We start from the raw sequence: 21505 nt of genomic DNA on the forward strand, positions 1-21505 counted from the left end.
CAGCGGGATACATGCAGGTTGTCCTTTCTGACTCATACTGACCAATGTTCCATGAGTCCTGGAAAGGCACAGCTTCTCCAGTCTTCACTGAAATGTTGTTTTTTTTTTCTCATAGCATTGGTCTAAGGAAGCAGTGTTTCCATTTTCAGAAGGCTTTCATGGCTACTCTGCAAGGAAGTGGCGATCATACCTTCTTGCCAGCCTCATGTAGCATTGTGTGTGATGGTTGCTGTCCTGGAAGATGCACTGTGACTGAACTATGATCCTCCAGAGCTAAAAGCGTTAACAGTGGTGGCAGCTTAAAACCTGCTTATCTCCTGTCACTGGAAATCAGGCCTGACTTGGAAAGTGCAGGAGCGGGGAGGGTTGAAAGAGGATGAACAGGAGACAGTTCCAGAGGCAGAGACTGTGCTTGACATCAGCCTCAGAGAAATGGCTTGTCAGCATGAACCTGCTATCTACAGACATAAGTGAGAGGGTAAATATAAGAAATGTAGGTGTGATCAGCAGAGAGGCAGGTACATAACTCCAGAACTGCTGCAACTGTATGACTGTGGGGCCAGGCTTTTCTTTCCTGTGGAAAATTCATTGCTTTTCTTATCTGATGTGACACTTCCCTCCAGCTCCAAGCAGTATCACATGCTCCTTGAAACTTATTTTTCTGTCTCCTTTTTATCAGATATAGGTTAGGACAGGAAGGGCTTATGTATCAATCGCAGGCTCTGCAGCATCACTCTCTGCTCTCACTGCTTCCTCTGTATAAAACGTATGATGCTCAGCAAGATCATTTGCACCTCCAAAGGGAAACGCTTTTAACAGACCAGTAGCAGTAAAAAGATAAGTTGGCAGGTGCTGCCAGAAGGTTTGGGGCTGTTCAAAAAGACTTGTACCTACAGAGACAGGACGAGAGCAGGCAAATGTGATTATTAGAAGCAAACTTCACCCTAGAGCATCCAACACTCAAGAAGCCCAGCCAGACTCAAGGCTCTTTTTAACAAGACTGTGAGAAACTAGAGGTATGTTGAAAATGGATTCAGGCTTTTTAAAAATGCAGCAACATTGCTGAGATGTGACTGAAGGAGATTATTGTTTAAAGAGGTGTCAAGGTCTGTTTTTTCTCTTTCCACAGTAGGTGTTACAGATAACAGGATGATCTTCTAAAAAAATAATAAAAAAAAAGCAAACCAAATAACTGATTAACAGAGCAACCATTTTGACTGTGTTTTCCTAGTCTGTTACTTGATCATTGGAATGGGTTCAGGGTAGCACAGTAACTATTCAATGAAACAGTGGTTCCCTGCTTCTCATACTCATACACATTGACCAGTAGCTCCTTGTGCCATGACAACTGAAAAATTACTAAGTACTTACGAATTTTTCATAGCCTGGGCTATTTTTGTTCTGGTAGTGAAGAGAAAAACATGGACATGTGATAAACAGTAAAATTAGTGGTACCATCTATATGAACATAGAGCCCACATGAGGATGATGCGTTAGAGGTTTGGGAATTCCTTGTTGAAAACTCATGAGCAGTAAATGGAGCCAAACTTGTCTGTGATGTTCTCACTGAAAATAACATGCTCATTGTTCTGCTGAAGACGACATTTCAGATTTTCATCTGTAGATACGTTCTACTAAACTACAGATTTTTCTCAGTTTCCTCTAGAGGGCAATGTCATATAAATATTTTAAGCAATTTTTGGGTTACGTCAGCCTGGAATTTAGCCTACCTTACCTAAGAACTCATAAAATGGCAGTGAAAACTGTTTCTTTTCATGCTTTTTAGGTGTCGATATACGCAATATAATTACTCTAAATGTTTCTTGGGTTTGTTCAGCGCAGTAGCTAATCCCTTTAAGGAGTACAGAAATATGTTGTGCATTTTGGGCAGATTTGCTTATGCCGGAATGCAGAGAGGGAGCTGCTTATGAAGACCTGACTCTCTTTTATTCCCATGCAGCTTCAAGGACTTTCAGCTGCTACACCTTATTTAAAACTATTGTAAAAGAGATTATAATCCAGTCTCTTGAGAATGAAGTTACCAGTTCCTGTAGTTTATGTTGGTAGCTGGAACTTCAGTGGAGAGGATAAATCTAAATACCAAGACTAAGTGGTCCTCAGGACCTAGGAAACAATAGATCTGTGTTGCTACATTTTTCCCTAAGAAATCAGGTATTCCCAAATTCATTAACTGTGTTGCTTGTTTGATGGGTGTTAGTAACAGCACAAATTTCAAATGAATTGTCCAGATAAACAGCTGCTAAAATTAGTACAAATCAAAGGTGGCCACTCTGGACTGTAAGAACTGAATTTAGGGGATATTGTCGCCTATTTTCAGTTACTCTAGTGTAAAAAATGGCAAATATGAATAAAGGCTGTTTTGTTTTCCTTAAAGCTCAGCTGCATAATTTGAAACACACTGACATGGCACAAACTTCTTTTTTGTTGTCTCTGTCATTATCTTTCTCCCTTCCCCCAGACTAATACTACTAAGAGGGAAATTTGCTCTTGACTTCCCAACATGAAAATGGCTTTAGGGAAATCCTTTTAGAATTAGTCTCCTTTCCCCTCCTGATGGTGACTAGTCCTCTGGAGCATCACCATAATGGCCTTATTGGATTAACTTGCAAATCCCATATGTTTACTGAATTTGTGGGCTAACTTTCTTCGCAGAATAGCTCTTCCAAAAAAGTAATGGGCAATCTGCAGTTGCCAAGTTCTCTAAATGAACAAACCTGTTTGTTTGTTTTTCCCCAAACAGGAAAAGCAATTAATTCAAGTAAAAGACTTATTCCCAAAAGCACTCTATTTGAAAACAAGGGCCTGTGAATAAAAAGAGCAATAGTTGCATTGGCTTCAAAGCCAGCAGGCATTAGGTAGCAAAGCACGATTTGCCCTCTACTTTGAGTAATGGGAGCTCTCAGCAAAATCTGAGGACACAGCTCTTCTGTAGCCTTTGCAAGTTAAGTAGGTGAGAACTGCTTTTTAATTACTTCTGCTGGCCAGGCAAGACTTTCTCTTAAACCATGTCTTAACAGAAATATGGTAAGGAGTCCGTAAATTATAAGTTGCTGGGAAAATTTTTTAGAGACGTTAGTGGCAACTAAATATTCTTAGTTCATTTCTCATGCTGCATGAATCTGATGAATAGCTTTGGGTTTGAACTGTATATTCATCACCACTTTGTTTTAATTGCTTGTGTTTGGATCTCCCTAGCTCTAAGGTTTCTAAAAGCTAAATGCGGGGCATTATTCTTTGTCTTTGGCTGAAGGAGCTATGTTTGGGGCTCTAGGTGTGCAGTCAGGTTGATTGACCCTGAGCAGGGATCTCCACTCATGGGAAGCCCTGGGAATGTCATGCTTGCATGGCTGCAGGTACTATAGAAACCACCAGTAGTTCATGACTTTGCCTTCTCCTGCTGACTCTCTGCCTTCCTGGCTGGCAAGTCTGAAGCACAACTTTCTTGCACATGAAAGCAAAGCTGTGCCTGAGGTCTCTGACAATACCATAAGGCTGTGGGCTGTGGTGGAATTGCTTCCCATTTATCTCCATGGAAATGGGAAAACTCTGCCTTCCAAATTTCTTCTGGCCACTCTGACCCAGCAGTACACAGAACTGTCTTCCCTCTGATCTGTTTTTTGATCATTGCCTACATTTGGGGGGTAAGTGGAATATACAGAGAGCAGAAAATTATTTAGTAAACTAGCCAATTTAATCAAGATGAACTATGTGGTTAAAATAAATGGGGTTCCAATAATTCACCCGTTAAGTTGTGGAGAAAAAAAATAATAACGGCTTAAAAATGTGTACAGGCGCCAAATGGATCAGAAGTTAATGGCTGGTGTGTGGAATTCAAAGTCAACAAGGGTTTACTGCAGTTCTCTGCCTTTAAATGGACTGTGTTTTAAATAGTGTATGAGAAAGGCAGAATCTCAGTGCTTGATTAGAATTATTTGGTGACTCAGGTGCTTTCCGTGATGACCCAAGAATCAAATTATAAACTGTGGAAATGAGGTTAAGGGGCATCATCATTAAAAAAAAAAATAATCATCCAAGTTAGTTAGTAGAGAAGTAAATGTCAGTTTTGAGAGAGGTGGATTTCAGAAGAGCTTAAAAAAACAAAAGAGGTAAAAGACAAGAGGGTAGAAAAAAATAGGATAGAAGGACTTAGAAATTCATTAATTCTGTCTGGCTGAATAATAATCAAAAGTATTTTGCCTAATATGTAATTAAATTAGATATCATTATCTGTTAAAACAGTTCAGCTAGATCTCATAACCAAGGAAACCAATCCTGAGTGCAGGTGTCAGCTCCCATACTCCCTGAGGTTTTCCCAGCCTCAAGGATATTCTCTCATTTAATGATAATATCAATAATAGTATTACAAAATATGAGGAAACACAGTCTCCCTTTTTTTATAATCTTTAACATGCACAGCAGCTCACTGGGGAGCCACTGGCCATGTACTACACTGCAGGAGTCATGCATGACTTGGTGAAGCCAAGCCCTTTAGATTAAAAAATGTCATATAACCTTGCTATATACCAGGTCATAAGCTGGTGTGAGAATCCAGCATGAACCAAATATAAAGAACTAGTTTAAATTCCATTCAAAGTTTTGCCTCAACATACTAGTGGCATTTGCTACTAGTCCATGTTGCTTTCTGCAGCAATCCTGTACTGGTTGGCTACTTTATCTCTCGTTTATCTTCTGCATGCTTCTACTTTAAATCAGTTACTTGTTAGTTATGTTTGTATAAACTGCATATGACTTAGAGCTATGTATCTAACTCCTGTCAGGGTCTTACAGCCTAATAAATAGCACGGGTGGACTTATGTGTTGGGTCCTGGTCAAGCCTTTTCCCCCCACTGTGAACAAGTCATGGCACTGGTGACAGGGAGGTGATGACAGCAGCTTGCTTTCTGCAGGTGCTTGAGCTCCCCAGGGAAAAAGCACTTTATTAAATGTTGGGCTTTACTGCAGAGCATTTCTTTCCAGGTACCTGCCTGTCTGTTGGAAGGTTATAAAGTCAGAGCAGCTTCATAAAGGCTAAAATTCTTTGAAATACCTGTTTCTGCAGAAGTACATTTGAGCAATACAAATAAGCCCTAGCTTATGAGATACCTTCCTGGTTATGAATTTAGCCATTATCCAGCCTTCCTGAGTGCCTCCAAGAGGCATCAGTATAAACAAGTGAGATTTACTTACCTGTAGGGTTTGTCTGGAATAATGACAGAATGGAAAAACTGAATTCTATTTTTCTGAGTTCTTGAAGCCAAAACACTGTCCGTTTCTGTGCCTAGTACAGGCTTTGAGGAAAAAAAACACCCCAAAACACAACCTTGTTTTTGTTGTGGTGCTCTTGCCAACACACAGATGAAGTTTTGATTTCCAGATATGGTCTCTGAGGTTTGTTGTGAAGTGAGAAGGTCCAAAGCCAAGCCTGCTGGAGCTGCCAATATTCTGGTTGGAGCACTCCAGTTTATAAAACTTTGCATATTATACCTTCACTGGGCTATCTTTTAGAGCAGAAGTCTAGCAAGGCAGCTGTGGATGTGGGATGTGTGTTTACTGAGGTAAAAGGAGCCACTCTGGGGCTCTGTTGGGGAAAATGTGATGAAATGATTTCCTGTTCAAGGCAACTCTTATTTGGTGAGAATCTTCTTGCAAGTATAAGCAGACTCCTTAGTAAGCAACTGAACTGAGGAGGAGCCCGTATCAAGCTACACACATGAGAAAAACAGGATTAAATACAACCATGTAATTCATCTCATGGCTGCATGGCCACTTACTGGGAACAGCCTGGCAATAGAATCATAGAACAGTTAGGGTTGGAAAGGACCTTAAGATCATTTAGTTCCAACCCCCCTGCCATGGGCAGGGACACCTCACACTAAACCATGTCACCCAAGGCTCTTAAACACAGCTAAGAATGGAGCATTCAGAAAGTCCTTGGGCAAATCATGCCAGTGCCTCACCACCCTTACAGTAAAGAACTTCTTCCTTATATCCAATCTAAACTTCCCCTGTTTAAGTTTTAACCCATTACCGCTTGTCCTGTCACTACAGTCCCTAATAAAGAGTCCCCCCCCAGTGATGCGATCCTCACCCTTCCCCAGCCCAAAACCATAACCCTCTCTCATGCTCACGTCACACATGTACCCATTGGTTTATGGTCACCAGTTTGGCAGTCAGGGAGCCAACGATGGGAGACACGCAGGAGTGGTGTGGGAGTTTCAGGTATGGACACAGGGAGGAGGTTATGGACACAGGGTGGAGGTTTATGTTGCTGTTCACGTTGTTCAGGGACTTCTGTTTCTTGCATTCCCCAGGCTCTTCTTCTGAGGATTAACTTCATGCAGGGAATGGGACAAAAGAAGTGAATGTGAGGTGAGACTAAAGGTTTCCATCTTGGTCACGTTTTGCCACCTGCTCTTTCAGCAGCGTTCATCAAAGTAGCCTGAAAATTGTGTCCTAGAGAAATAGCTTGACTGAATATTTAAATTTTAAACCTACTGTCACTCTTATTTTTTCTGAGGTCAGCTGCAAATTGTAACTTTTAACCTTTAGCTTGTGACAATTGATCAAAATGTTCCTGTGTAGTCACTGAGATTTTTTATTTTTTCCTTTCAGTTGATGGTAAAATCTCCTCCTGACTTGGGAGGAAGGCTGTGACCTTGCCAAATGAAAACCTGAAACCACAGAACATCGGTTTTTGTTCATAATACTCCTCTAAACAATAAAAAAGCAAACTATTTTTCACCCCTTATTATAAAATGACTTCATTTTTCCCCCAGATATTTTACATAAGCGCTGAGGGGGAAAGAGGTGAATCCTAAATGTTAGGTGATAGAGGAAGGGTTCCTCATTTCCACATGTAAGCATTATGCGAGGGTAACCTGATTAACTAAAGAAGTAATTCTTAGCTTATGACCATGTAAAGGAAGGATTGGACCTGTAGGATGTGTTCTCAAATGTGATCGGCTGCACCAGATAGGTCCATGAGAAATCATCACACCTCCAAAATATAACACAAAGCTAAGGACTCACTTGTTTACACTGATGCCCCTTGGAGACACTTGGGAAGGCTGGATAATGGCTAAATAAATAAATAAATCTCTGATCCAACAAGACATGGGGATATCCTATTGAAAAATCCCAAATGGATGAGAAGTCCAAAAAGAGCCTGCCCATGTAGCCCATATGCATGATGCCTGAGATCTGCAATCAGTAGCAAATGCTACTACTGATATGTAGTGGGAAGCCTATAACAAAGACACGCTGGACCCATTCAGCCCGAACAAGAAGTCTTGCAGATTAAATTTATATTAGCTGTAGCCTGTAGGTTGCTTTAGCAAGCAAAATTGAGCCTGGGTGTTAAGATCTGGATCAAGAAATCCAAATTAGGTTTCCTCCTTAAAGAGAAATGAGCACGTGTTGGCATTGGTTTTCAAAACGGCTTTAGAAAGAAAATATTTGGAAACAGATGCAGTATGTTTCTGTATATTAAATCCTGTCTGTGAAACAAAACTACTCTCTCTGACTGCACAGAATGGTCGGAAGACTCCCAGAACAAAATCCTCCCTAAATCTCATGTATGTTTTAAGGAAGACTCTTGAAACATTAATAAGTGGTGAGCGGATGGCACGTTCCACCACGTGCTGGGAAGTACGCACTGATAAAATGCAGGATGGTTGGTGGTGTTTAAAAAAGCAAACAAGATCTGGGCTTCCACTTTGGATGTACACAGCACAGCGTATTGCATTAATGGAGGCTATCCTAGCATAAAATGAAAGCCACATTTGGAACAATCTCTGCAGCCCTGGTTTAGGACACCGGGGAGAGTAATATAAAATGACTCCAGGGTGGAGCACAGGTTGCTGGAGGGGGCAGCCTCTTCTGTAACCTGCTTTATTTTTGTAGTTAAGAAGAAGGGAAAAATACTGCTTTGATAGGAAATCCTAGTGAGCAAGCACATATGGGCAGAGTGTTTGCCAGGGGGGAGTCAGCCCCTGAACAGAGAGCTTGTGTAGCCCTGTTATGAAGGTTCTGCTAGCTGGCATGCTGGCCTTGCATATAGTGCGTAAGTGTCCTGCTGGGTGTTTGCAGAGGAGTAAAACACTGTGTTCCCTTGGCTGCTTCTGAAAACACACCAGAGCTTGAATTACTCCCCATGGAGGTGTGTTTAAGTGGTGGTGTGCTCCTGGCAGCCTTCCTCAGCAGAAGGGCTGGTCTTGCTTCCCTGTTGCAGCATCATCATGCAGTTGAGGTCATGGCTGGGGATGGGAAGTGGCACCAGCCTGCCTCTCTAGTCTTTACCTTACCTCCCTCATGCTTTTTCTGAGATTTGTAGTCTTGTCCCATTTTATGGAATGGCTAAATCACTTCCAATACTCTGAGTAGGGGAAGGCAGGGAGAGCACCTGAAGCACCATCCTGGAGCAGATCACCAGCAACATCCTGAGGGGGTTGATGATCTCTTGGCCATGTTGATCATCTCCAGTAGAGTTGTAAGTCTCAGCATGAGGCATGGGCAGTAGCAGGTGTGCAGAGCCCTCCCAGCCAGTAGAAGCACCTTGCTGTTGGCAGCTATCAGCTGGTGGGTTTTAAGTACATTTTTCCCCTATCTGTTGACCCTGCAGGTTTATAATGAGATGTACATCGTGTACTGTGTGTACAGTCTTGTTGCTGGAAGATTCATATTGCTGTTCTCATGCAAAGAAAACAAACCCCGTTGATAGCTGTATTCCCCTAGGCTGCTGAGCACCCTGTGCAGTATTTTACACTCAGCAGAGCTTAGCAGAGTTAAAAATAGTTCTTGTCAAAGTACTTATTGGTAGTAAAAATGTCCTTAGGATACTTCGAGAAATGGTAACCTTTGGACCAAACAGGGTAAGGAAAAATCAGAACATAGTCTTCAACTCTGCAAAAAAAGTTTGCATTAATTGCGCAACAGGGGGGAAAGGTTAACAGCAGAGAAAACTGCCATCACCTTGAGGAAAGAAAGAATGCAATTTAAATAGGGATCTAAGGGTGAGTACATAATGTAAGATGTTATATCTTCATGGAAGTATTTTTCCTTCAGTGCTCGAAAAATTATCTGGGAGAAAATGTCTGGCTCAGTGTAGAGGAGGGGGAGGTCTTGATGGGAGTATTTGGATTCAAGGAAGGGTAAAACCTGGACTTTCACTGTTTTCTTTTTAATTTGTTTTTAGAGGTTAATGTGAATTCTAAATTTTCTCCCCAACCTGTAATTTATAAAACCAGGCTTAGATAAGTGTTTTCACTTAAAAACAAAATTCTTAGTGGTAACACATTGGTTTAAGCAAATACATTTTTCTGTGTAGAGTCTCAGACCTAGGCCATACACTGTAAAGAAGAGACTATATTAAGTGAACAGAAGTTAAAATTAAACAGAGGACATTACTGAGAGAAATGCAAACAGTAAGGATTGAGATGTGAAAGATGGCTTGATGATATTTTCATTTTAATAACTGTAGCTGGTGTTAAATGTAGCAGATAAGGCAAATTACTTTAAGACTGCATGATTTCTAGGTTATTACTCCCTGTTTTATTTCAGCAGCACTAGTACATTTCCTTATATCTGTTTTCTGCTCTCTGATCTTGGGTTGCTTTTTATTTTGAGGTTAAATACAGTGTACTTAATGCCATGTAAATCTAATTGATATTGTTCTGGTAATACGTACTTACCTGAATTACTTACCTGAATTAGGGACCTGCTGAGTGAGAAGTCTTTATCCCCTATAAATTTGTGGTAACCTCTAAATAAGCTCTACAGGCACATAAAGAAATTAAATAAGAAGTGACATCAGAGCTATAAAATGTAGATAAATTGCATCACGGTTTGAAGTTTCATGCAATGTTCAATAAAAGTGGGAGTCTTTTTCATGTACATAATTGATTTTTAAAATTATCAGCTTAGAAATGAACTATAAATGCATACAATCAGCTCTAATATGGCTGCTTGCTAAACATCTTATTTCCTACCATTTGCATGGTGGGAGGAATAAGCGGGTGTTTACAAATAACTCTGGTATAGCTCTCCCAAGGGCAGGTCTGGCTGCAATTTACATATAAAACCCCACTAAAGATTAAGGGCTGGGGTGTTTTGAGCCAGACTGGGAGCTCTTTGGAATTCTTTGGGCACATTTTTTCTGTAGACCCTATGAACTCGTGGTGGGTTTGTGGCACAAATGGTGAGGGTGTAACTCCTAGCTGAGCCCTGGGTGGCTCGGTTGGGATGGTGGCTGTGGGCTGTGGTATTCAGCTCTCCAGGGCTGTTTATGGTACTTGTGTGTTGGAGCTATTAAACCCCTGTTTATAAAAAAAACCCAATCTTTTGTTGTGCTTGGGTGCAGAAGAAATGGTAAGGGAAAGCTTTTCTCTGTGGTATTCATCTCATAGTGTTAATAGCATGTGGTACAGAAATGGGGCTTTCTGAAGGTGCTGTTTGTGGATGCTTAGGGAACTCGATGGCCAGAATGCACTGAATGGACCAAGCAAATTGGGGAGATCCACTTGGAGGTCAGGGGAGGGATTTTTGTATTTACACTGGCATGGCTGGAAGCAGAAGATGCCCTTTGCAGTCCTTGGCTGTGCCTTGACATGATAGACTCCTATGCAGTGTTAACCCTCTTTGTGTCATTTTTGTGGCTTCTGGCTGAGTTCTGAATGTTGCTGTATTCTTTTAGGAAAAAATGGAACATCCCAATGTTGTTCTGGGTTATGTGCGGTCCTGGATTCTTATTATGTTTTCAAAGGAATTTAATTTAAATCTGTATGCTCATTTTGCTGTCCATCAGATCCACAAAAAGTCTTGGGTCCTGGGAACACCTACCATATAATTGACTTTGTCTGTGTGTGCTGTGTGGCAGGGGTGTCAGACAGATGATGCCCAGGACACAGCAGTGTTGGGAGAATGTAAATGTCTGTGTCTGTTATAAAGAACAAATGTTTCTGGTGCTTCCAGATTCTGAAGGTAACACTTGAGGTAAAGCTTAAATGTAGTGCAGTTTTAGGTACCAGACCTACCGCTTATGAGATCTCCTCTGTTGCTTCCTTGAAGTATTAGCTTCTAATACTAACGCATTAGAGAAACTGATTTCAGTGACATTTAGTTTGTAGGAGTGTGGCTCTAAGGTGATTTGTGTTTGTTGTTGTTTGCCTGAGTGTGAATCAAGAACTTGTTTGTGCACAGATGATGACAAGAACCAAAAATAACGGCAGTCCCAAAAATACCATGTCGCATTTTCCCTGTGCAATGACATGGGGATGCCATTGCAACTGTATCAGCTAAGTGCCAAAATGGTTGTTTCTGCAGCCTTCTTTTGACTGCCATGAGAGTTTCATCTATCCACAGTTTCTTCATCCTTAATATTCTCCATCCTTCATTCTGTACTCCTGAAATTAAAGCTAGAAAGGAATTGGATGCCCAGCTCTTTTGGGCAGGAGAGGATGATCTGTTCTAAGTAGCTCTTCTTAAGCCAGTTTTCCTTAAACATTTGCACTATGTGTTTATAAATCAATGCTTTATCTGTAAAAAACCATGACTCAAATCCAGTTTTGGCTTATATCAAAACAGATTACTTTGAAATACACAGCTGCATGTGTGCGTGTGAAGTATCTAATTGCTATCAGTATTCTCCAGAATAAGAGCTGAGAACATTTAGGGACAAATCCTCCAAAATTTCAGTGGGATGATGGCTGCTAAATAGAGAAGCTTTGCACAGCCATCACTGAGCTGGGAAGTGCCCAAGGATTCTGGGCTTTCCTGTTGCTCAGGATCCTGTTCTGTGCTCTCATCCAGGCCACTTTGGTCTTGCCTGAGCCTGAGCTGCTCCTCTGTCTCCTTGTCCCCCACAGATCCCACATGCCATTTCTCTCCCCTCCATGGCTCCTCAGGTCAGTGGGGAGGAGAATGCACCTCCTCACACCCTCTGGCTGCTTCTGCCTGATATATTTTACCAGGAAGGACATTGCATTTTCCTTTGCATGAATAGGAAGTTGGGTCATATTTTGTATCCCACTGGATAAACAATTCATGGATCTTTCTAGACTTCCAGTGTCATAGCAGACAGTGCAGAGTACCCGCTGTGGTCTCTTTTCTGTTTATGACTGTAGCCTAAATAGTTAAGGAGACAAAAGGAGGCATCCCAGGGAGTGATTCTTGCTCCAAAACTCTTTTGTATTATTATAATAACCACGTCATGGGAACATCACAAACAGTTTTTAGAACAGGGACTCAGGACAACCTCTGCCTCCCACGTGAATATCCTGAATTTGGCATTGTGTTTTGCACAGAGGAATTCAGTTAAAAGAAGAGGTGACGTAGAGGGCTTAGGCAGAAGCCTTCTGGAAGCTACTTGTTTTCCTAGGAAAATAATGCTGGTGTGCATTTCTCTCCTCCTGAGCGGCTGAACTTGCTGTCTGTGTCCTGGATGAACTCCCCAGCCCCAGTGCTTCACAGAGGACAGATGCAGCCATCACACCCTCCACTCACTGTGCTCACAACCTGATCTCTGCTTTATAAGTGAAGGGGCTTATGATGTTTTTTGTCTTTTCTGCTTGCTTTTCTCGGGAGATGTCAAGCCATGAATCACAGTTGGAAGGGAGGCATTTCCTGGTTAGCAGTGTTGAGCCTCAGAAAGAGGCACATCCCAAGGATGGAAAGCTTCCCTTTGCATTAGCTATGTGTTTGTTAACTATTGATGCATTCAGTTTTGGCACCTAATTAACTACTTGTGCTCCCTGGGAGCTGAGGCACTAACACCAGGCTCTGAATTTTGCTCCAAGGAACAAAGCTCAGAGACTCTTCTGTCTCCCTCTAAACTCCTGGAAGGCTGAACATCATGCTGACAATCCTGAAAAACAGGAGGGACGGTGCTTTCTGTGTGGGGCAGTACTGTACCTGAGAGCCAGGACTCCTGTGTGCAAAACTAAGCTGTTAAAAGACTGCTTGAACACAGCACAGAACTCAGTGAAGAATTTCATCCTTGTCCATCTTGATTACAGTCAGATCTCCTCACCCCTTGGGCAAATATAATAATTCTTTTTATTATTTTTATGGCTTTGGTCCTTTTTTTCTAGTTATAGCAGAGGGTTTATTCCCGGTGTATGGTCAAAATGTCAGTCATCAAAATGTGACCACAGTTGTGTAATTTAGACTGTAGAAATAAAAAAAATAAAAAAAAAAAAGCCAACAACCCCAAAAAGCAATATTGGATATAAGCAGAGTGCTGTTAGGCCTGCCGGGAACTGTCTGCCACATACCTGAAAAATGGCCGTGAGATGTTAAATGACAGCCGGTGATAAAGACACTTGGCTTTGGCACATCAGGCCCCGCTCCAGGTTAGAAAACAGCCCCCGGCTGTTGCATGGGGATTTTAATTTGGATGCCCCGAGTGGCGGGAGTAAGTGTGCAGGGTGGCTTTCAACAGGAGCCTGGTTTGGATGTGGCAAGCGTGTGGGAGGGGAAAACACCGTGTCCTGAGCAGGTCCCAGCTGAGGTCACCTAAGGCGGAGCAGGGATGCGCTGCTCACCCCATTACCTCTCTGTGGGGAGGGGCGCGCACCGGACCTGGGGTCAAAGCCCCGTTGACGGGTCTGGCTCTGTGCAGTGTGGGGGGGAAGGCATAAGGCACGACACGCCGGTGATGTCCGCAGTGGGACCGTGCTCGCCCCGGGGGGTACCCGTGCGCGTGCGCGCCCCGCGGTCCCCGTTCCCACCTGCGCGGCGCGGATCCCGGTGCGCGGCGGGGCGGGGCGGGGATCGCGCGTAACAGCCTGCAGCCGCGCCCCGCGCCCGGGAGGCGGTGGCGCCGGCGAAGGTGCCTCCCCGCCCGCAGCGGCAGCAGCACCAGCACCGCCGGCACCAGCATCGGCAGTGGCAGCACTGGCAGCGCCAGCGCCCGCAGCAGCAGCGGCATCAGGAGCTCCAGCGTCACCAGCACCGGTAGTCTCAGGCTCTGCCACCGCCGGCGCCCAGCGGCTCCGCGGCTCGGTGCCGGCAGGTGATTAAGCGGATGAGCAGTCTGCGGGGGGCAGGCGGCAGGGATTAGCCGCGGCCGCCCGCTGCTGCGGAAAGGCTGCTGCAAGCCCGGCGGAGGGACGCGGAGAGGTGTGCGGGGAAGGGGCACATAGCGGCCGGAGCCGCAAGTTGTGTCGGCGGCCGGAGCGGGGCCGGGGCGCAGCGGCCCCCGGGGGGACCGAGCTTTGGGTGCCGGGGGCACCGGTGGGTCGGCGTGTGTCGGGGGTGACCCGGCGGGATCCGCCGTGGCCCCGTTGGCGCTGGGCGGTTGTCAGGTTCGGGTCTGGTCGGGGACGAGGGGTGCGGGGCACCCGTGGACACGGGCTGGGGGCTTCGGACTTGGGGCTGGCGGGAACTTTAGTTGCGGTGTGGCATCAGGGTCCGCTTTCCCGTGGGGACAGGACTCTGTCCAAACCCGCTAAACAGTTCGTTTGGCGAAAATCTTTACAACTCAAGTCACAAAATGCTTCCCTGTAGGACATATGAATACCAGATCTTTAAAATGAAAGCACTGCTGAAAGCCTTGCAGAGGAGCTTTGCTTGGCAAGCTTGAGCACTGAAGGCTTTCAATAAAGAAAATATATTGTCCTCCAACTGGATGCAGAAAATAGAGCTGAATTGTCGCTTCCTAAATCTATCCTGATTCCTGGCTTTCAGTTACGAGAGCTTTTGGTGGCGTTCGAGTGCCACGGCCATCATGTTCTCTAAATATCTCCTAATCCTGAGGCAAGCCAAAGTCTGTTGGTGTTCAGTGGGTTTTGTACATGTAGGGCATAGGCGTACTTCATTCTTACTTCATATTTACTTTATGTTGATACAAATTCAATGCTTCTGCTCAGCCCTGTGTTTTGGCAAAGTGCTCTCTTGCAGCGGAACTGGGGGGACCTTCTAAATGAAGCTAACAAGTAAAATATGCTTTGAAATGGAGTGCAGATGGGAAGCCTCTTAAGTATTGTGTTGCACAACAGTGTGCTCTCTGTGTGTGCCATTCAGCTTGCAAAACTCTAGGTTTTATGAATTCATCCACAATCTGAGCTGGTCCCTGTGCTATTCAGAAATGCTGTGCATTGATGTGTGGAACAGCAGCGGTTCTGATGAGAGAGGTTAATTCATCTCTCTCCTGACAGCACTTTTGATGCCTGACACCTCTGGTCAGCGTGTTTGTTAGAGATGTGTGTGTGCTCTTAAGTTTTTTAATTCCAAAACATTCTCAAATTGTTGAATAAGAAGAGTAACTGGTGTTTGCTGGCTCAGGTAGGTGGTGTCTTTAACTTTCCTTGAGCTGTTTTGTGAGTTATGCAGCTGTCTGTTGCATCTTAGTGTGTTACTGTGGATTGCCATTTCGTACTGACTGATAGTAATAGATTGATAGTAGCATCCTCGACAGCAGAAACTGAGGTTCTTTACCCCCACATCTCACCCTTTCTTCATGGTAGGGAGTGTCTCTGGCTCCATCTCCTGGCTCAAAAAGAGGATCCCCCTTCATTAAGGGGGTATGGAGAGATGGGAAGCCTCCTGGTGGTTTTGGTGAAAGGTGATAAAGGTTTCTTCTTGGACTTGGAACAGTGAGACCTGTCACAGCAGGGTTACCTCCGTTTTCTGACTGGGGTGGGAATTATCTCGGAATTATCTCCTCACTTTTTTAATGGGAAGAAAGTGTGTCTCTTATGTTACTTTTATTAGGATTTGGAAAGATTTTTGATGTAGTGACTAAATTTTATCATGGTATTTAGAAATTCATAATTTAGTATTTTTATTACTTGCATGGATGTGCTGGAAAGGTTAGTCATCTTGCCTGGTATATCTTGTGTGTGATCTTTTCGTGGAAATGTATTAATGATATATTCTATATGTCACGATTTTTCTTCATGGTCAGGAAAGCTTGTTGCCTGCAAATTCTTAATCCATTTGAAATAGAAAACCTGTAGCAGAATAGAAGGATCTTGCTGTGATTTAGAGACTATGCATAGACTATGAGTGTGAGCAGAGGTAATCCTGTTCTGCAAACACAGATCCACAGAGAAGAGGATCCTTCCTTCACGGAAGACCTTCTGTATGCCTTGTCTTTAGTGCAGAGCAACTTTCTTCAAGTGCAGCTGGCAGGAGGAAAGAACTTAAGCAGGCTGTGGAATCAGGGTACCTGTCCTACCCCTGACAGCCAGGCTTCTGTACTCACTCACCATACCCCAAAGTGAAAGGAGAAGGTGGCAGACTGTTCTGACACTGATCATTGGTCCTTGAGGTGCTGTTGGTGGGGAACAGACCAGTAAGGTATAGCTGAAGCTGGCAGGTATGTGAAATTGCAAAGATCTCTTTTGTTTCTCTGTACATGTCCTGTTTATTCCAGCAAATGCCAAACAGGCCTACGTATGTCAGTGCCATTTAATGCTTCATTGTTATTGTTTAAAGTATGATGAATCGTGTGGGCTTAGGGTAAGAACTGACAAAGACAGCGTGGTGTAGTTGGGTGCTACCTACTTTTTTTAATTTGTGTGGCATTCTCTGCCTTCCCTATGGACACTAGGGGTTTTTGTGCCCTGGTGCAGAGTGTCCCTGGTTGCATGCGGAGATGTCTCTTGACACAGACAGCCTGGCAGCAGGGGAGCCCTGGGAAGAGGACAGCTTCTGGTGGGCTGTGGCGCCCCAGAGTTTCTCTCTGGTCAGTCAGAACCCTCCTCTAGAGGCTGAACATTGGTGAGTCTCTGAAAGCATGTTATTTCCAGAGTCCACTGCAGCAGGGAAGAAAGATGCTTCTCGGCAGATTTGCTATACACCATCTGAGGTCTGCACTTGGCTTGTGACCATGCTTCGTGCCTGCTGCGACCACAGAGCCACTGCCACCACTAGCCCTCCAAGGCTGAGCTGAATTATTTTCTGACTCGGATATAGCCAAGAGACGCATCAGCTACAAGAGATTCCAGCTGCAGAATGTGTGTGCGCTTTGTGTCTTGTTCAGATGTTATTTCCTTAATAAAATTGCTCATTTGGCGTGAAGAGCTGTTGGCTGGTTTGGGTGTTGGGTTTTTTTTCCACCCCCCTCTTTCCTTCTAGCCCTGGGATATAACAGTCAAGTTTTGTTCTCTGGCTTATTTTGTGAGTTGATTTAAGGTGCAGTCCACAGTCCTGGTAGAGCTGCAACTGCAGAGAACATGAGGTGGTAGCCTGTTTGACATGTGCGGGTAGAAATGGATGCTTTGGTGAGCACTGTGTGTTTGTGAAGGACAGTAAAAATGCAGCAGCCCTTAAAGAAGGTTTCACAGGTTTTAACTGGGGCGCTGCCTACAGCCAGCTTTGTGAGAATGCTGGCTTCAAGGACTGTAGTGAAGTCTGGGTTGATGTGAATATGCCCTGACTTCACACGTAAACTCATGCACACACACACACACACCTTCATTCACTATAGGCTGAGGCATTTTTCTTCAGTCTTGTTGCTTTTCTTCTTTCCAGTTCTTCCACCAGACTGTGCCTGTAGTAGCTGTCACTCTGGTGGAGAGGTTTGGTTTGCAGTAAAGTCTGTGAGGGTGTGAACAGCCTGTGGGCAGGACTTGGTACTTCTGCTCTACCTCTTATGCTTATTGTAGGAATGCTATAATGGAACACTTCTGGAGTAAATGCACTCTGTTTTGCTGTGCTAAAAATTTGTAACAGCCTGAGACTGCTAATGAGGAATAATGATACATTCAAGTAAAATACATGGGAATACAGTGGAATTCCATTGTTGTGTGCCAAAATGTAGTAAATGAGCAAGAGCTTAACCCAGGATTCAGGTGAAATGTTGCCATTTCTGCAGAATGCTCCATGAGTGTTGACGGTGGTCACTGACTGAAGCCACTTGTCTCTTGAGTGAAAACCTGGCACAGGTCCTGGCCTGTTTCCCAGAGCTGTAGAACTGGGGTACTCAGAAATGCTTTGTCTTAAGGACCCAGCTTCAGTCCATCTGGAGTCCCACAAGTCCATCTCCAGGCTTCCTGGCTGTGGGAAGATGGCTGAAGCCCTGTCGGTAGTCTTAGTGCAGGGCCAGCTCAGGTCAAGTAGATCCCTAGAGCATTAGGAGAAGTTGGCTCTGCTGCTCCTAGATCTGCATGGGCAGTAGCATTGCTGTGTTTGCTTAGCCCTGTGCTGGAGTGAGGTATGGTGGTTTTGGGACATGTCATACCCATGTCATTTTTAATAGTTTATATGTAACCCCCCCGTCAATGGGTGGTGCCCTATATCTAATTTTATGTAAATCTAATGTAAATATGAAACATAAGTTGAACATTGCAAAAGGAAGGCACTTGCGCAGCTGCCAGCTTTGTTTCCTTGAGATTTAGGTTCACATTGGCATAGGTCATTTGGTTTGTCACATTTGCATCTCAAGCAATTCCTATAGCATGGAGAACCTCTTGGCTACAGATGAATTCTGCTGGAGCTGAAGATTTGCAGTAACTCACAGAATTTGACCTTTTGTCTCAAGAAACTGTGGTGCAGCTTCCAAATACTACTGTACAAAATAGACAGGGAATGTATCTGTAAATCCCTGCAGCTGCTGGTGAGCTGGGAGAGCAGCAGGGCAGCGTTGATGTTGCTGACACAGGAGTTACAGAGAGGAGCAGGAATCTCACCCCAGGAACAGGAAGGAAACACATTTTCCAAGTTCTTGTCTGTAATCCAGGATGGTCAAGAGTGCCTTGGTGAGGTCAAGCTTCTCTGCTGGTTGTTCACAGATGATGATGAGGGAGTAGTGATACCAGGCAAAAGATCTCTGTCCTGTGTCTTTGAACACTGCCCTTCCTTTCTTGGGGACAGGATGTTTTGCGATGCGGGCTGATCCAGTTTCAGCTCTTGTGCTCTTCTAGGTCAAAGCTGAAAGAGCAGAGGGGAGGAGGGTACAGCAGCTGAAGCAAAAAAACTATGGAAATCCTTAAACACATATGTAGGAAACAGCTTTTAAAAAAGCTGTTTAAAATATGAATGAGCATGAGATGTAAATAACTTGCTAAGAGGCCAGCTTCCAGAGACAGGATAACCATAGGGAACTGCTTGGCTTGAGCTAGATACTCCTCTGTCTGTCTGAAGTTTCTGGCTCTTTCCCAAATGCTTGAATGTGAAAATATTTACTGAAAGTGACTTCTTGATGCTGTGGGTCTTGACCAGTGACCTAGGAATAAGTGTGGTTTGTTGAGCTGATACTGATGCCTCTTTGGGTTTGAGTACAGAATGGATTTATTTGTTGACTAAGTGGCATCTCCGGTGTAAATACTCTGTTGCTTGGGTTGATGATGAGCCAACTGATATGAAATTGGGGAAAGTTGCTTTCTTTAGCAAAGGGAAGTGACTTGTAGATCTCCTGGGAAGAAGGCTGCAAAGGACAGAGGAATGCTTTCTGCATAAAGCTGCCTCAGCTTTTTCACATTGTTCTTACAATAATGGTGAAAAAAGTGAAATGTTTTTGGTAGGAACTACCAGGCACCACCTGCATAAGAAGACCCAACAGTGATGCAAGAGATCCTGAAGACTTAAAACTGTGCTGCCCTGTTGCATTTCCCTCACTGACATCTGAACAGGGGAGTAGGGAGGAAAAGGTGAGACAGGGCTGCAGATGGGATGCTTCCCTAGGAAGGTGAGAGGCAGGAAAAGGAAAAAACTCTAAGTGCCTGTTGGAAGGCAGAGTGAACCGAGGTAGGTAGGTTGCATCTTGTAGAGAAAGCATGTAAGTGCCCATGCAGCAGCATCTTCTGGCTGCTGGAGGTGTTGTTGGGCTCTTCTAATGGCGCTCAGAAGCTACATGGCTTCAAAAGACTTCTCTTCAGGGCGGTCTGGCCAGCTGGACGTCAATGAAATTATTTGTCATTTACACCGATCTAAAGGAATTTGGCTATTCTCTCCTAGCTGTAGGCTCTGTTTTAAGCTTTGGATAAAGGCAGGGTCTCCTGGCTTCTCATGCCCATCTGCTTCAATCCTTTTAAAGTGTTGCTTTCACTTAAACACCATGAAGCGCCTTCCAGTGCAGCTTCTAAAGCAGAAGTTTAGACCGGCCAAGATGGTTTCTGAAGTTACCCTCCAGGGAAGAAACTTCTAAAGAAGCCGCCTCTCAGCCATGGTATTTGGGCAGCGTTCTGGAAACAGCTGCTGGGGATGCAAAAGGCTGGATTGGAATCTGGTTCATGGCTGAAAAGCTAGTTTTGTCATTAAAACTAAAATTTAAGAGAGTCCAGCTGCCTGCAAAGAGCAGCAGCTGGCTTGAGCAGCCGGCATGCTCCTTGAGGAACAGGGGAAAATACGTTTTATATTGTCTTCCATCAGCTCAGCTGCCCTTTATAAACAAACACTAAGTCTGCCAAAGGCAGTTGTTTGTGTTGCAGGTGAATTGCAAGAGAGCGCGTGGGGGGCATATGCTGGTAGTTTTGAGGACACCTCATAGTACTGCTTATAATTTAATTCAGATCTCAAAAGGGGTAATATAAGTGCTGTTTCCACTATGTGATCCCATTGCTTAGCAAAGCCTCCTGCCAGTGCTTAGTTAAGAAAGGAAATAATTGTCTTTGGTGTTGCAATGATGACTATATAATGAAAGGGATATTGGTTGTACTAGTCCCAGAGTTGCATCAAAGTGAAAGCAACAGGCTGTGGTCAAGGAATAGGGGGAGACTGGTCATTTCTTCCATAAACTTTTGAATAGTGATTCCTTTTCTTTTCATGGCTAGAAAGTTTAAGTCTTACCTGATGATCTAAAAATACTGTACAATATATTGTAAGTTTTGAAGTTTAAGTGGAGTACAGCACCTGCAAAAATAATTTATACATGAAACCCCTCTGTGAGCAAAATAATTGGGGGGAGGGAGGAGGAGGAACCTAGAATGAGCTATTTGTGCTGTTTGTGGCTTTTCTAAATCTAAGTTGGCAGCAGGGTGGTGGATTTGCAGATAAAAAGCTTACAGGCATAGTTGTCCTTCCTTGCACATATACTGTGTTAGTAAGCAGTTGTGCATGGAAGTAATTTGCAGTCTAGTTTCTATTTATCCTGCAACAAAGGCATTTTAAGCTTTTGCTGTTGAGATGGTATGGAAGCCATAAGCATAGAATAGAATCCATAGGTCTCTACAGCAACATTTGGGACAGTTATTTAGCAACTTTTGGGACGGATATAATATATATATATTATATATATATTTATATAGTATATATTTTGTCTCGAAACTGGAGAGGCATCAATTTGATGGGTGGACCACTCAGTGGATAAAGAACTGGCTGGATGGCTGCATGCAAAGAGCTGTGGTCAATGGCTCAATATCTGGCTGGAGACCAGTAACAAGTGGTGTCCCTCAGGGATCGGTGTTGGGACCGGTCTTGTTCAACATCTTCGTCGCTGACATGGACAGTGGAATTGAGTGCGCCCTCAGCAAGTTTGCCGATGACACCAAGCTGTGTGGTTTGGTTGATACGCTGGAGGGAAGGAATGCCATCCAGATGGACCTTG

The 21505-nt window shown here is 44.0% G+C and overlaps 1 long non-coding RNA gene across 1 annotated transcript; it reads left to right on the forward strand.

Annotated features, from left to right (window-relative positions):
- The first annotated feature begins 13954 nt into the window (after positions 1–13954).
- LOC133207276 (uncharacterized) lies at positions 13955–17040 on the forward strand. The gene is made up of 2 exons (XR_009724003.1): positions 13955–14029; positions 16117–17040. It is a non-coding gene; the product is annotated as an uncharacterized LOC133207276 (long non-coding RNA).
- Positions 17041–21505: the final 4465 nt, after the last annotated feature.

The sequence above is a fragment of the Neopsephotus bourkii genome, unplaced genomic scaffold (genome assembly GCF_033783945.1).
Source record: "Neopsephotus bourkii isolate Nb327-2 ecotype Australia unplaced genomic scaffold, CSIRO-AGI_Nbou_v1 NB_1847, whole genome shotgun sequence".
Taxonomy (NCBI): Eukaryota; Metazoa; Chordata; class Aves; order Psittaciformes; family Psittacidae; genus Neopsephotus; species Neopsephotus bourkii.